A 12,862-nucleotide genomic window follows, 5' to 3' on the forward strand; every position below is an offset into this window, starting at 1 on the left:
TTGTGATGCCACCAACTTTGGCTTTGTTTTTCAATATCCCTTTGGCTATTCGAGGTCTTTTCTGGTTCCATATAAATTTTAAAATTATTTGTTCCATTTCTTTGAAAAAGATGGGTGGTACTTTGATAGGAATTGCATTAAATGTGTAGATTGCTTTAGGTAGCATAGACATTTTCACAATATTTATTCTTCCAATCCAGGAGCATGGAACATTTTTCCATTTCTTTGTGTCTTCCTCAATTTCTTTCATGAGTACTTTATAGTTTTCTGAGTATAGATTCTTAGCCTCTTTGGTTAGGTTTATTCCTAGGTATCTTATGGTTTGGGGTGCAATTGTAAATGGGATTGACTCCTTAATTTCTCTTTCTTCTGTCTTGTTGTTGGTGTAGAGAAGTGCAACTGATTTCTGTGCATTGATCTTATATCCTGACACTTTAATGAATTCCTGTATAAGTTCTAGCAGTTTTGGAGTGGAGTCTTTTGGGTTTTCCACATAGAGTATCATATCATCTGCGAAGAGTGATAATTTGACTTCTTCTTTGCCGATTTGGATGCCTTTAATTTCCTTTTGTTGTCTGATTGCTGAGGCTAGGACTTCTAGTACTATGTTGAATAGCAGTGGTGATAATGGACATCCCTGCCGTGTTCCTGACCTTAGTGGAAAAGCTTTCAGTTTTTCTCCATTGAGAATGATATTTGCAGTGGGTTTTTCATAGATGGCTTTGATGATATTGAGGTATGTGCCCTCTATCCCTACACTTTGAAGGGTTTTGATCAGGAAGGGATGCTGTACTTTGTCAAATGCTTTTTCAGCATCTATTGAGAGTATCATATGGTTCTTGTTCTTTCTTTTATTGATGTGTTGTATCACATTGACTGATTTGCGGATGTTGAACCAACCTTGCAGCCCTGGGATAAATCCAACTTGGTCGTGGTGAATAATCCTTTTAATGTACTGTTGAATCCTATTGGCTAGTATTTTGGTGAGAATTTTTGCATCTGTGTTCATCAAGGATATTGGTCTATAGCTCTCTTTTTTGATGGGATCCTTGTCTGGTTTTGGGATCAAGGTGATGCTGGCCTCATAAAATGAGTTTGGGAGTTTTCCTTCCATTTCTATTTTTTGGAACAGTTTCAGGAGAATAGGAATTAGTTCTTCTTTAAATGTTTGGTAGAATTCCCCCGGGAAGCCGTCTGGCCCTGGGCTTTTGTTTGTTTGGAGATTTTTAATGACTGTTTCAATCTCCTTACTGGTTATGGGTCTGTTCAGGCTTTCTATTTCTTCCTGGTTCAATTTTGGTAGTTTATATGTTTCTAGGAATGCATCCATTTCTTCCAGATTGTCAAATTTGTTGGCGTAGAGTTGCTCATAGTATGTTCTTATAATAGTTTGTATTTCTTTGGTGTTAGTTGTGATCTCTCCTCTTTCATTCATGGTTTTATTTATTTGGGTCCTTTCTCTTTTCTTTTTGATAAGTCTGGCCAAGGGTTTATCAATTTTCTTAATTCTTTCAAAGAACCAGCTCCTAGTTTGGTTGATTTGTTCTATTGTTTTTTTGGTTTCTATTTCATTGATTTCTGCTCCGATCTTTATGATTTCTCTTCTCCTGCTGGGCTTAGGGTTTCTTTCTTGTTCTTTCTCCAGCTCCTTTAGGTGTAGGGTTAGGTTGTGTACCTGAGACCTTTCTTGTTTCTTGAGAAAAGCTTGTACCGCTATATATTTTCCTCTCAGGACTGCCTTTGTTGTGTCCCACAGATTTTGAACCGTTGTATTTTCATTATCATTTGTTTCCATGATTTTTTTCAATTCTTCTTTAATTTCCCGGTTGACCCATTCATTCTTTAGAAGGATGCTGTTTAGTCTCCATGTATTTGTGTTCTTTCCAAAATTCCTCTTGTGGTTGAGTTCTAGCTTCAGAGCATTGTGGTGTGAAAATATGCAGGGAATGATCCCAATCTTTTGATACCGGTTGAGTCCTGATTTAGGACCGAGGATGTGATCTATTCTGGAGAATGTTCCATGTGCACTAGAGAAGAATGTGTATTCTGTTGCTTTGGGATGAAATGTTCTGAATATATCTGTGATGTCCATCTCATCCAGTGTATCATTTAAGGCCTTTATTTCCCTGTTGATCTTTTGCTTGGATGATCTGTCCATTTCAGTGAGGGGAGTGTTAAAGTCCCCTACTATTATTGTATTATTGTTGATGTGTTTCTTTGATTTTGTTATTAATTGGTTTATATAGTTGGCTGCGCCCACGTTGGGGGTATAGATATTTAAAATTGTTAGATCTTCTTGTTGGACAGACCCTTTGAGTATGATATAGTGTCCTTCCTCATCTCTTATTATAGTCTTTGGCTTAAAATCTAATTGATCTGATATAAGGATTGCCACTCCTGCTTTTTTCTGATGTCCATTAGCATGGTAAATTCTTTTCCACCCCCTCACTTTAAGTCTGGAGGTGTCTTCGGGTTTAAAATGAGTTTCTTGGAGGCAACATATAGATGGGTTTTGTTTTTTTTTATCCATTCTGATACCCTGTGTCTTTTGATTGGGGCATTTAGCCCATTAACATTCAGGGTAACTATTGAGAGATATGATTTTAGTGCCATTGTATTGCCTGTAAGGTGACTGTTACTGTATATTGTCTCTGTTCCTTTCTGATCTACCACTTGTAGGCTCTCTCTTTGCTTAGAGGACCCCTTTCAGTATTTCCTGTAGAGCTGGTTTGGTGTTTGCAAATTCTTTCAGTTTTTGTTTGTCCTGGAAGCTTTTAATCTCTCCTTTTATTTTCAATGATAGCCTAGCTGGATATAGTATTCTTGGCTGCATGTTTTTCTCGTTTAGTGCTCTGAAAATGTCATGCCAGCTCTTTCTGGCCTGCCAGGTCTCTGTGGATAAGTCAGCTGCCAATCTAATACTTTTACCATTGTATGTTACAGACTTCTTTTCCCGGGCTGCTTTCAGGATTTTCTCTTTGTCGCTAAGGCTTGTAAATTTTACTATTAGGTGACAGGGTGTGGGCCTATTCTTATTGATTTTGAGGGGCGTTCTCTGAGCCTCCTGAATTTTGATACTCGTTCCCTTTGCCATATTGGGGAAATTCTCCCCAATAATTCTCTCCAGTATACCTTCTGCTCCCCTCTCTCTTTCTTCTTCTTCTGGAATCCCAATTATTCTAATGTTGTTTCGTCTTATGGTGTCACTTATCTCTCGAATTCTCCCCTCATGGTCCAGTAGCTGTTTGTCCCTCTTTTGCTCAGCTTCTTTATTCTCTGTCATTTGGTCTTCTATATCGCTAATTCTTTCTTCTGCCTCATTTATCCTAGCAGTGAGAGCCTCCATTTTTGATTGAACTTCATTAATAGCTTTTTTAATTTCAACTTGGTTAGATTTTAGTTCTTTTATTTCTCCAGAAAGGGCTTTTATATCTCTGGAGAGGGTTTCTCTAATATCTTCCATGCCTTTTTCAAGCCCGGCTATAACCTTGAGAATTGTCATTTTGAACTCTAGATCTGACATATTACCAATGTCTGTATTGATTAGGTCCCTAGCCTTCGGTACTGACTCTTGTTCTTTTTTTTGTTGTGAATTTTTCCGCCTTGTCATTTTGTCCAGCTAAGAGTATATGAAGGAGCAAGTAAAATACTAAAAGGGTGGCAACAATCCCAGGAAAATATGCTTTAACCAAATCAGAAGAGATCCCAAATCGTGAGGGGGGATTTCTCCCCCCTCACGATTGGATGAGGGATCTCCTCTGATTGGGATCTCCTTTGATTGGGATCTCCCAATCTCTTCTGATTGGGATCTCCCAATCTCTTCTGATTGGGATCTCTTCTGATTTGGGGATAAAAAGAGGTTCAAAAAGAAAGAAAGAAAAAAAAAGAAAAAAAGATGTAAAAAAAAGAGATTGAATTAAAAATTCAATCAAGAATTTAAAAAAGAATTAAGAAAAAAAAGATTGAAGAGATTAGGATCTCTTCTGATTTGGGGATAAAAAAAGGTTCAAAAAGAAAGAAAGAAAAAAAGAAAAAAAAGAATTAAAAAAAAGAAAATGAATAAACAAAAGTATAAAAAAGAAAAATATATATTAGATAATCTAGTTAAAAAACGTTAAAAGAGAAAAGGGTAAAAGTTATAAAAAATTTTAGCAGAAGAAGAGAAAAAAAATGAAAAAGAAAAAAATTAAATTAACTGCAAGACTGAAAAATCACAGGCAGAAAGCCATGAGTTCCGTGGTTTGTTTTCTCCTCCTCTGGAATTCTGCTGCTCTCTCCTTGGTGTTGAAACTGCACTCCTTGGTAGGTGAACTTGGTCTTGCCTGGATTTCTTGTTGATCTTCTGGGGGAGGGACCTGGTGTAGTGATTCTCAAGTGTCTTTGCCCCAGGCGGAATTACACCGCCCTTACCAGGGGCCGGGCTGAGTGATCTGCTCGGCTTTGCTTTCAGGAGCTTTTGTTCCCTGAGCGCTTTCCGTAGAGTTCCGGAAGACGGGAATACAAATGGCGGCCTCCTGGTCTCCGGCCCGGAGGAGCCGAGAGCCCGGGGCCCCGCTCCCCTGTGCGCCCTCAGCGAACAGCTCCCAGTAACTCCCGTCTGCCCAACCTCCGGCCGCGCTCCGAGCTCACCGAGCTTGCGGCCGGTTCAAGGCAACTCTGAGCTGCGAGCTCACTGTCGGCTCTGTCTCTGCAGCCGGCTTTCCCGTTCCAATATCCGCAAGCTCTGCGACACTCGGACACCCCCGATCCTTCTGTGACCCCGCAGGACCTGAGGTCACGCCGACCCTGTGTGGGCTTCGCCCCGGTTTAGCCTCCGGAGCGATGTCCCTCAGCGGAACAGACTTTTAAAAGTCCTGATTTTGTGCTCCGTTGCTCCACCGCTTGCCGGGAGCCGGCCCCTCCCCCCCGGGGTCTATCTTCCCGTCGCTTTGGATTCACTTCTCCGCCAGTCCTACCTTTCAGAAAGTGGTTGTTTTTCTGTTTCTAGAATTGCTGTTCTTCTTCTCCTCGATCTGCCGATGGATTTGCAGGTGTTTGCAATCTTTAGATAAGCTCTCTAGCTGATCTCCTGCTAGCTGAGGTAGTCTCAGCTTGCTGCATCTCCGCCATCTTGACTCCTCCCGGCAATGGTGGTTTTAAGTGGGGGAGCTGTGGACAGTGGTGCAGTGCGGTGGGAGCGGCTCACGTTGTGAGGGCAGCCTGCCGGTACCAGTGCGCGGAAGGTGGATTAGGACTCATGGGGCGGCTCATGGACTCATGACTCAGCGCGGCAATAGGGGTAGGGGATCGGGAAGGCTCCAGAGTGGGGGAAAGGGATAACATCTAGGTGGTATCTGCAGGGAGGGGTGGGCAGGAACAGCAGGGGCCAGCGTGGTAGGTGGGGCAATCATGCAAGTCAACAGGGCAGGGCTGCATAGGGCTGTACTATGAAGACCAGCAGCTGCAGGACACAGGGAAGCAGCAGGACATAGGGCAAGAGTGGGACCCAGGGTGGCAGCAGACCAGAAGCAGGGTAGCGGTAAGGGGGCAGTGACGGCGAGGGGGTGTTCAGGGGATTGGTAGTGGGGATGTGGGGAGAGCAGAGAGGGGTGGTAGTAGCAGAGAGGGGTGGTGGGGCATCAGGACAGGAATGAGCATGGTGGTGGGCGGGGTGGGACAGCACGGCTGCACGGGTGCATGTGGGGTGGCAGGCGGGTGGTGGCATGCGGAGATGGGGGGACGGAACCAGCTGGGAGGCAGCGGCACAGCAACTGCTCAGGTAGGGCATGAAGGACGGGGTAGGGCCTTAGTGCATGTCAGTGGGGCTGGACAGTGAAGGTCAGCAGTGGCCTGGGGCACAGGGCAGCAGCTTAGCTGCAGCAGCGGTGGTAAGGTGGACAGTATGAGGGGTGTGCTGCGGACGGCAGGGTCATGAGGCGGGGGCACCCAGGCAGTAGCAGCATTGGGAGAAGGCTGGTATGCGTGGGGCGGCAGCAGCAGGTCAACGGGTAGGGAATCTGGAGGCACTGGGGCTGGGTGGCGGGCCGACAGGCGGGAGCAGTTCGGGGGTGTTTGGTGGGACCAGCAGGGCAAAAGCATCAGGTTCATAGCTGTGTGGGCAGGGCAGGGGCTCTGCACAGCCGCGGCAGCAAGGGGAGAGTATGCAGTGAAGAAATGGCGGGGGCAGGGCAGTGAGGCAGCAGTGATTTGAGGAAGGCAGTGACTTGAGATGGCAGCACATGGGGAGGCAAAGCAGGGAGGTGAAGTGGGGAGGGATTGGCCTGCATGTGGCTGGGAGGACCAGTGGCGCAGCAGTTACATGGCAGTGGCACAGCATGGCTTGGGGGCTGGGTGGGGCAGTGGAGATGGGCAGGAGCAGGGTGACCACGGTAGCAGTGGTGGTGCTGTTGGAAACACAGGTACCAGGGCAGTAGAAGCACTGGAGGGTGGCGCAGCAGGGTGGCAGAGTCCCGGGGGTTGCACAAGGGAGCGATAAGGGCACTGGAGGTGGCACAGCAGGGCATCAGTTGCAATGGGCAGGGCAACAGGGCAGCTGTGGTGAGGGTTAGCCATTGTGGAACAAAGGAGAACTGCTGTGGAGTACCAGGGTGGAGGGTGGCAGCGCTGGTGGCAGCGGCCTGTCAGGAATGGGTGGTAGAAGGGACAGTGGCGGGAGTGTAGGGTGCAGCAGGGTGGCAGTGGGGGATGGCACAGTGGGGTGGCAGTGGTACAGGGTGTGGGGACCAGCCAGGGGGCAGAAGCATGGGGGGGCAGTGATTTGGTAGCAGCGCTATCAAATTGTTGGATGCTTGTGATGGGGCACACGGGACTCCTAAAAATGTTTTGGAGACTGTGTGCCTTGTAGAAGGTAATAATGAAGATGAGGGTATAGTGACTTAATGGCAAGATGGAATTAATCATTCTTCTTAAAAAGGGACCGTGATACAAATATTCCTAGAAAGCTGTGAGTGAAAATAACCAGGACAAAAGTTTCACCCTAGAAATTATGCGGGAAGATGAGCAAATCCAAATTTAAAGCAGAGTTTTTCCTTTTTCATATTTCAGTGTTTTTTTTTATTTAAAAAAATTAAAAATCTAGGGTCACCTGGGTCGCTCAGTCGGTTAAGCATGGACTCCTGCCTTTGGCTCGGGTCATGATTTCAAGGTCTTGAGATGGAGCCTGAGGGTTCGATCCTGGGTGTGTTGTCTGCTGCCTGCTTAAGATTCTCTCTTCCAGGGCACCTGGGTGGCACAGTCAGTTAAGCATCTGCCTTCAGCTCAGGTCAGGATCCCAGGACCCTGGGATGGAATCAAGCCCCACATCTGGCTCCCTGCTCAGCGGGGAGCCTGCTTCTCCTTCTCCCTCTCCTGCTCTGCCTGTTGCGCTCTCTCTGTCAAATAAATAAAATCTTAAGAAAGAAAAAAAAAATTCTCTCTCCCTTTCCCTCTGACCCTTCCCCCTGCTATCGCTTTTTGGAGATTTCTGGTGTGACAGTTCCAAAGAAAATAGTCTCCAAAAAAAACAAAACAAAAAAAAAACAAAAAAAACCTCCAAAAAAATGAAAAAAATTGCAGCAGAATACACACACGTACACACATGTAATTTTGTATTTTAGCATTTTTAATTGCTTAAAATTGAAGAAAATGAGCTGGGGAAGTGGGGCAAACAATTTCTTGGGATGTTAACACTGAGTTACCAACAATTACATAAGGCAATGTTAACTGACATCCATTTTGAGTAAGAATAGAAAATAGTGTTCGTTGTCCACCTTTCCGGAATAAAAGTTTTTAAAACATGCAGTTATCGGGGCACCTGGATAGCTCAGTGGGTTAAGCCTCTGCTTTTGGCTCAGGTCATGATCTCGGGGTCGTGGGATCGAGCCCCGCATCGGGCTCTCTGCTCAGCAGGGAGCCTGCTTCCCTTCCTCTCTCTCTCTGCCTTCCTCTCTCTCTGCCTGCCTCTCCTACTTGAGATCTCTCTCTGCCAAATAAATAAATAAAATAAAAAAAATGCAGCTATCCTCAGTAGGACTATATCTATTTATAAGAAACAACTGAATAGTTAAAAATTTGTTCACTGGTGGTTTATAAAGAGGGATTTTGGCAAATGTAAAAATGACCATATTTTAATTTTATCCCTGAAAGTTTTGATGTCTTGTCAACAGCCTTACCATATGAGAAATACTGATTTAAAAAAAACTTAGAGTCTGATCCTTAGCTATTAAAACTGTGCTTATTCTAAAACATTACGCAATTTAGAAATATGAGTATTTTTGTAGATGATTGCTTAAGTTCCCAATTACATTACCTAGTCTTTTTTGCTCTTGTTTAAGCAGTAAAGTTTATATTACTCCAAATGCTTTTTTTAAGGCTCAAAGCTTACTACTTGGGAACTCAGGATCTTAAATATTATTTGTACATTGTTCCTGTGTTGTAATAAAGTCATGCTATATTAAATTTTATTGATACTTTTGATTAGTGTGAGTATAGATATGATATCATAGTATATGGTGGAATTGTTGTTGAAAGGTTATTTCTTCTTTTAAAATATTGTTTTTATGTTTCCCACAATATACAACATTTTTCTCAGTTTGCATGTATAAATGCTAAGACAGTTTAGAGGCATGCGCAAATGTTCCTTTTCTGAGCTTACTGGAAAACTGACTTAAGGGTTTTCAATTTGTAGAATATATTACTTCCCAGATGTTTTAGATTCTTCCTACAATTCAGAAGCACCTCTCTGATTATGCTAAATATTAATTTACAAAAATTTGCGAATGATTTTAGTTCCCATACCTCATATGAAATCAAGCTTGTAAAGGAAATAAAGCTGTTGATCTTGCCTTTTTCTTTACAGTCATTCCAAGAATGAAATACTTCATGGGTCTGGATTTCTACTTCTACACAAGAACCTTTGATCCCTTTGATATATGTAAAATGTCAAAGGCTGCAATCACTAAGCATTTTAGAAGGGGTACTTGGTTATGTGTGTTTGTGCCATAAACACTAACAGTAGCACCAAGATGCTCTTCGTATGCATAGTTAGTTGACCAAAGCCAAAAAAAAAAAAAAAAAAGAGAGAGAGAGAGAGCGAAATGTTGCACTCTTCGAAGCCCCTCTTCCCTTTGTGAGATGATTAGATCTTATGCTTCTCTTTTGTTTTGCAGGCAGGGGCCATCCACATAACTGCCACACCAGGAATCTCCAATATGCAGGGACAAGATAACACCTGTTCTGCATCAGGCCCTGGGACATCCAGCTATATACTGAGGTGAGTGGTCATCGGGATTGCCCTGCTTTCCCTTATATAGAGTTTGGAATCAAGACTTGGAATTTTCCCCCAGTCATTCCCAGAGACTTGCTGAACAGCCTGGTTTCAGGGACATGCTGGAGCCTCCTAGTGGTGGCCTCTGGGCATGGGAATGCTTGTAACAACAGGGTGACCTGCCAAGTTCAAAGTACTTTGGCAAGAGTTATTATCACTGCAAAGGGGTTTAGGTACCACCTAGCATCTCATAGACTGAGACATGAAGGAAAATGACATATTCTGACCTTGCAGGGTGTGGTGGGAATGATGAGAAAAGGGCTTTGGTGCCAGTGGATGGTTTATCCTGGAGTGTTCCACAGGAACAAAAAAGCAGGATTGCTGAGCCTAATGACAAATTTCGACAAGATCAGAATGGGACTCAGGTGAATCAGATCTCCTGGCAATTTTGATGATTTGAATCTACTTTCACGGTTTTGCTGCTCTGAGCTCTGTGGATTTCAAATGGTCTAATAGGCAGTTTGGCTAATATATTGATTTACATAGAGAATTTACAAATTAAGCCAGTCAATACTAGCTAAGCACCCGCCATATGCTAGATACTGTGTTAAGTGCTATGGCAAATTCCGAGATGAATCACGTTTCCTACCCTGTAGGGGCTCATAGTTTGGTGAGGGATATAAGACATGTAGACCAGTCACTGGAATAGAGGGTAGGAAGTGGTAATGATTCAAGATGAATAGAAATAGACTATAAAGCAAAGTTCAGAGGCGATGTGGGGGTGGTTCAGGCTGGTGGAATGGAGACAAGTGGATAATTTAGTCATTCAGGAGTAAAATTAACACAACTTGGAAACTGATTATGAAAAGGGGCCAGGGGCAGAGGTGAATAAAAAATGCCGTGATGTTTCTAAGAATGCATGGCAGAGGAGTCAACAGGGGGCACCAAAGGTGAAGCATATTTGGAGGAATATAGGAAGGTTCAGTTTTGGACAAGAGGAGTTCAAGGTGGAAATTCAGACTTGGAGTATGGGAGGGAAATGGCTCTGGAGGTACAGAATACAGGCTCCTTTGCATTGGAGAGAAAACAAAGCAGCCGAATTCTGTAAGGTTTCGGAGACAGGTAGAGACGGACCTGTTCTCTGTGGAGAAAGAGTGAGAGGCAGTATGGGAGTGAGTCTGTGCTCAAGAGTCAGACCCACCTGAGTCTGAATTTCAGCTGTTTCATACTCTTTGCAGGCAAGATATTGAACCAACCTTCCTTATTTCTTTCATTTCTTTCTTTCTCTTTCTTTTTTTAACTTTCTTTTATTTTAAATATTTTGTTTTATTTATTTGACAGATCACAGTAGGCAGAGAGGCAGGCAGAGAGAGAGCGGAAGCAGGTTCTCTGCTGAGCAGGGAGCCCAATGCGGGGCTCGATCCCAGGGGATCCTGGGATCATGACCTGAGCCAAAGGCAGAGGCTTAACCCACTGAGCCACCCAGGTGCCCCAAAATATTGAATCTTTCTAAGCCTCAGTTTCCTCATTTACAATGTGATAGAGGATAGCATTTTTCTCAGAGTAGTTGTGAGGATTCATTAAGATGGTATATGTAAAATATTTAGGTTGATGCCTGGCATATCCTCAAGAAAAGTAGAGTATTGCACAAGGGAGGTATGGCGGCTGAGGCAAGGATTTGGTGGAGTAGCCAGGCAGTAGCAGCGGGGGACGGGAGGTGGGAACAGTGGGGTGGGAGCCCTTGAAAACGGGGAGGGCAGCAGGCAGGGAAGCCCTTGGGGTGGGGAGGGATGCTAGACAGTAGCTTGCGGTTAGGAGAGAGGACCTGTGAGGGGGATGGAGGCGAGTCCACGCCTGGCGTGGTGAGCAGGACAACAGGGCATGGAGGGGGGCAGGGCTTCGAAGCCAGTGCAAGGGCAGCGTGTGAACCTGGGGCAGCAGCCGATGGGCAGTGAGGTGACGGTAAGGGTCCCAGGGGCAGAGAAGTGGTGGGGGTAGGGTTTGTTGGGGCCACATCGAGGGCAGGGTGTGCAGTCCAGCCAGGTAGCAGTGGAGGGTGGGTGCAGCAGGACAGCAGCAACAGGGCAGGGCAGCGGGAAGCAATGTCACTGGGTCGCAGTCAGAGCGATGTTGGGGAGGTGCAGTGGGGTGGCAGTGGCGTTGGTGGGGCATAGTGGTTCAGCAGCAGAGTGGGGGGGTTAAGCAGGATGGTAGTGGGTTGGAGGCTAATGGTGGGGGGTGGGCAGGATCAGCGGGGTGTCGGTCTCATGGTAGTGGGGCAAGGCAGCGGCAGCAGGGCAACCATGGAAGGGGCGGTGGGCTGAAACGCTGGCAGCAGCACCAGGCCAACGGGTGGCGGGGCGGGGATTGGGGGCAGGGGCAGGGCTGCAAGAAGGGGCAACGTGGGCAGTAGCTTGGGGAAGGCTGCAGTGGCGCTGGGTGGATGTGCAGCAGGACAGCAGGTTCCTGGGGGGGGGGTAGCTGTGGGGGGCGGGCCTTGGCAGAAGGAATCAAGGGCAACTCAGTGGGGCAATGGGGCTGTCATGGCATGGGGTGGTAGGTGGGGCCGTGTGGCTCCCCAGGTGGGAGGAGGTGGCAGCCAGGTGATGACCTTATGGTAGGGGGCGGGACCAGTGAGAGAGGGAGCAGAGGTCACCAGAGCCAGGTGAGGGGACAACTGGGCAGTAGTGGCACAGGGAGCTGTAGCAGGCTGTGGTGGGGGAGCTGTGTCAGCCAAGTGGGGCAGCCCTGCAGCGACTGTGAGGGGGGTATGGAATCTAGGCAGCAGCAACTGGGAGTGGGGTGGGATCAGCCCAGAGGCAGTGGCTCAGCAGCTGCAGCAGCGGAGGCGGGGCGGGGGCGTGGTGGGCGGGCCCATGATGCACGTCAGGGGCGTGGGGCAGCAGCAGTGGAGGGCATGGTGGGCGGGTCCACAACAGACTGGCGTGGTGGGCGGCCCCAGAGTGCACGTCAAGGGGGCGGGGCGGCGTAGCCCAGTGGAGGCTGGGGCCTAGGGCTGCCTGGGAGCAGCGGCAGCTGAGGTAAGGGGGGCAGTGTGCGGGGCACAGCAGGCTGGCAAGGGTGCCAGTGGGGATAGCAATGTGAGCCACGTGGGGAGGGGGGCAGATATTCAGGGCAGAAGTAGCACAGTAATATGCCTGGCAGCGGGGAGGCAACGGAGCAGGGGGGAGGGGAAAGCAGTTAGACGATAGTGGCACGTGGAGGGGAGCAGGACAATCTCGGCATCCGCGGGGCGTCAACGTTACGGCACGGTGGGCGGGGCTACATGGGTCTGAGGAGTTGGCCGCCAGGAGACAACACTGAGATAGGGGGACGGGATCACAGGGAAGGGAGTAGGGGTCAGCAGAGGCAGGGATGGGGGCAGGCAAAAGTGGCACAGGGAGGGGTGGGATCTGCGTGTCAGCCCAGTGGGGTAGCTGTGTGGCACCTCTGGGGGATGGGTGGAATCTAGACGGCAGCAGAGGGGTCGAGGGGGTGGGAGCAGCCCCAGGCAGCAGTGTAGCGACGGTTAGGATGGCGTGGTGGGTGGGTCCATCATGCACTTCAAGGGGGCGGGGCAGCTTCAGCGGGGTGGGCGTGGTGGGTGACCCTACAGTG

At 47.1% G+C, this 12,862-nt stretch overlaps 1 long non-coding RNA gene across 1 annotated transcript in view; it reads left to right on the forward strand.

Annotated features, from left to right (window-relative positions):
- Nucleotides 1-12,862, forward strand: part of LOC122900614 — a 191,447-nt gene that overhangs the window by 120,455 nt on the left and 58,130 nt on the right. Inside the window, exon 12 of the long non-coding RNA XR_006383272.1 lies at nt 9,147-9,250. This is a non-coding gene — a long non-coding RNA (uncharacterized LOC122900614). The remainder of the gene's footprint in view (nt 1-9,146; nt 9,251-12,862) is intronic.

This window comes from Neovison vison, chromosome 2 (assembly GCF_020171115.1).
Source record: "Neovison vison isolate M4711 chromosome 2, ASM_NN_V1, whole genome shotgun sequence".
Taxonomy (NCBI): domain Eukaryota; kingdom Metazoa; phylum Chordata; class Mammalia; order Carnivora; family Mustelidae; genus Neogale; species Neogale vison.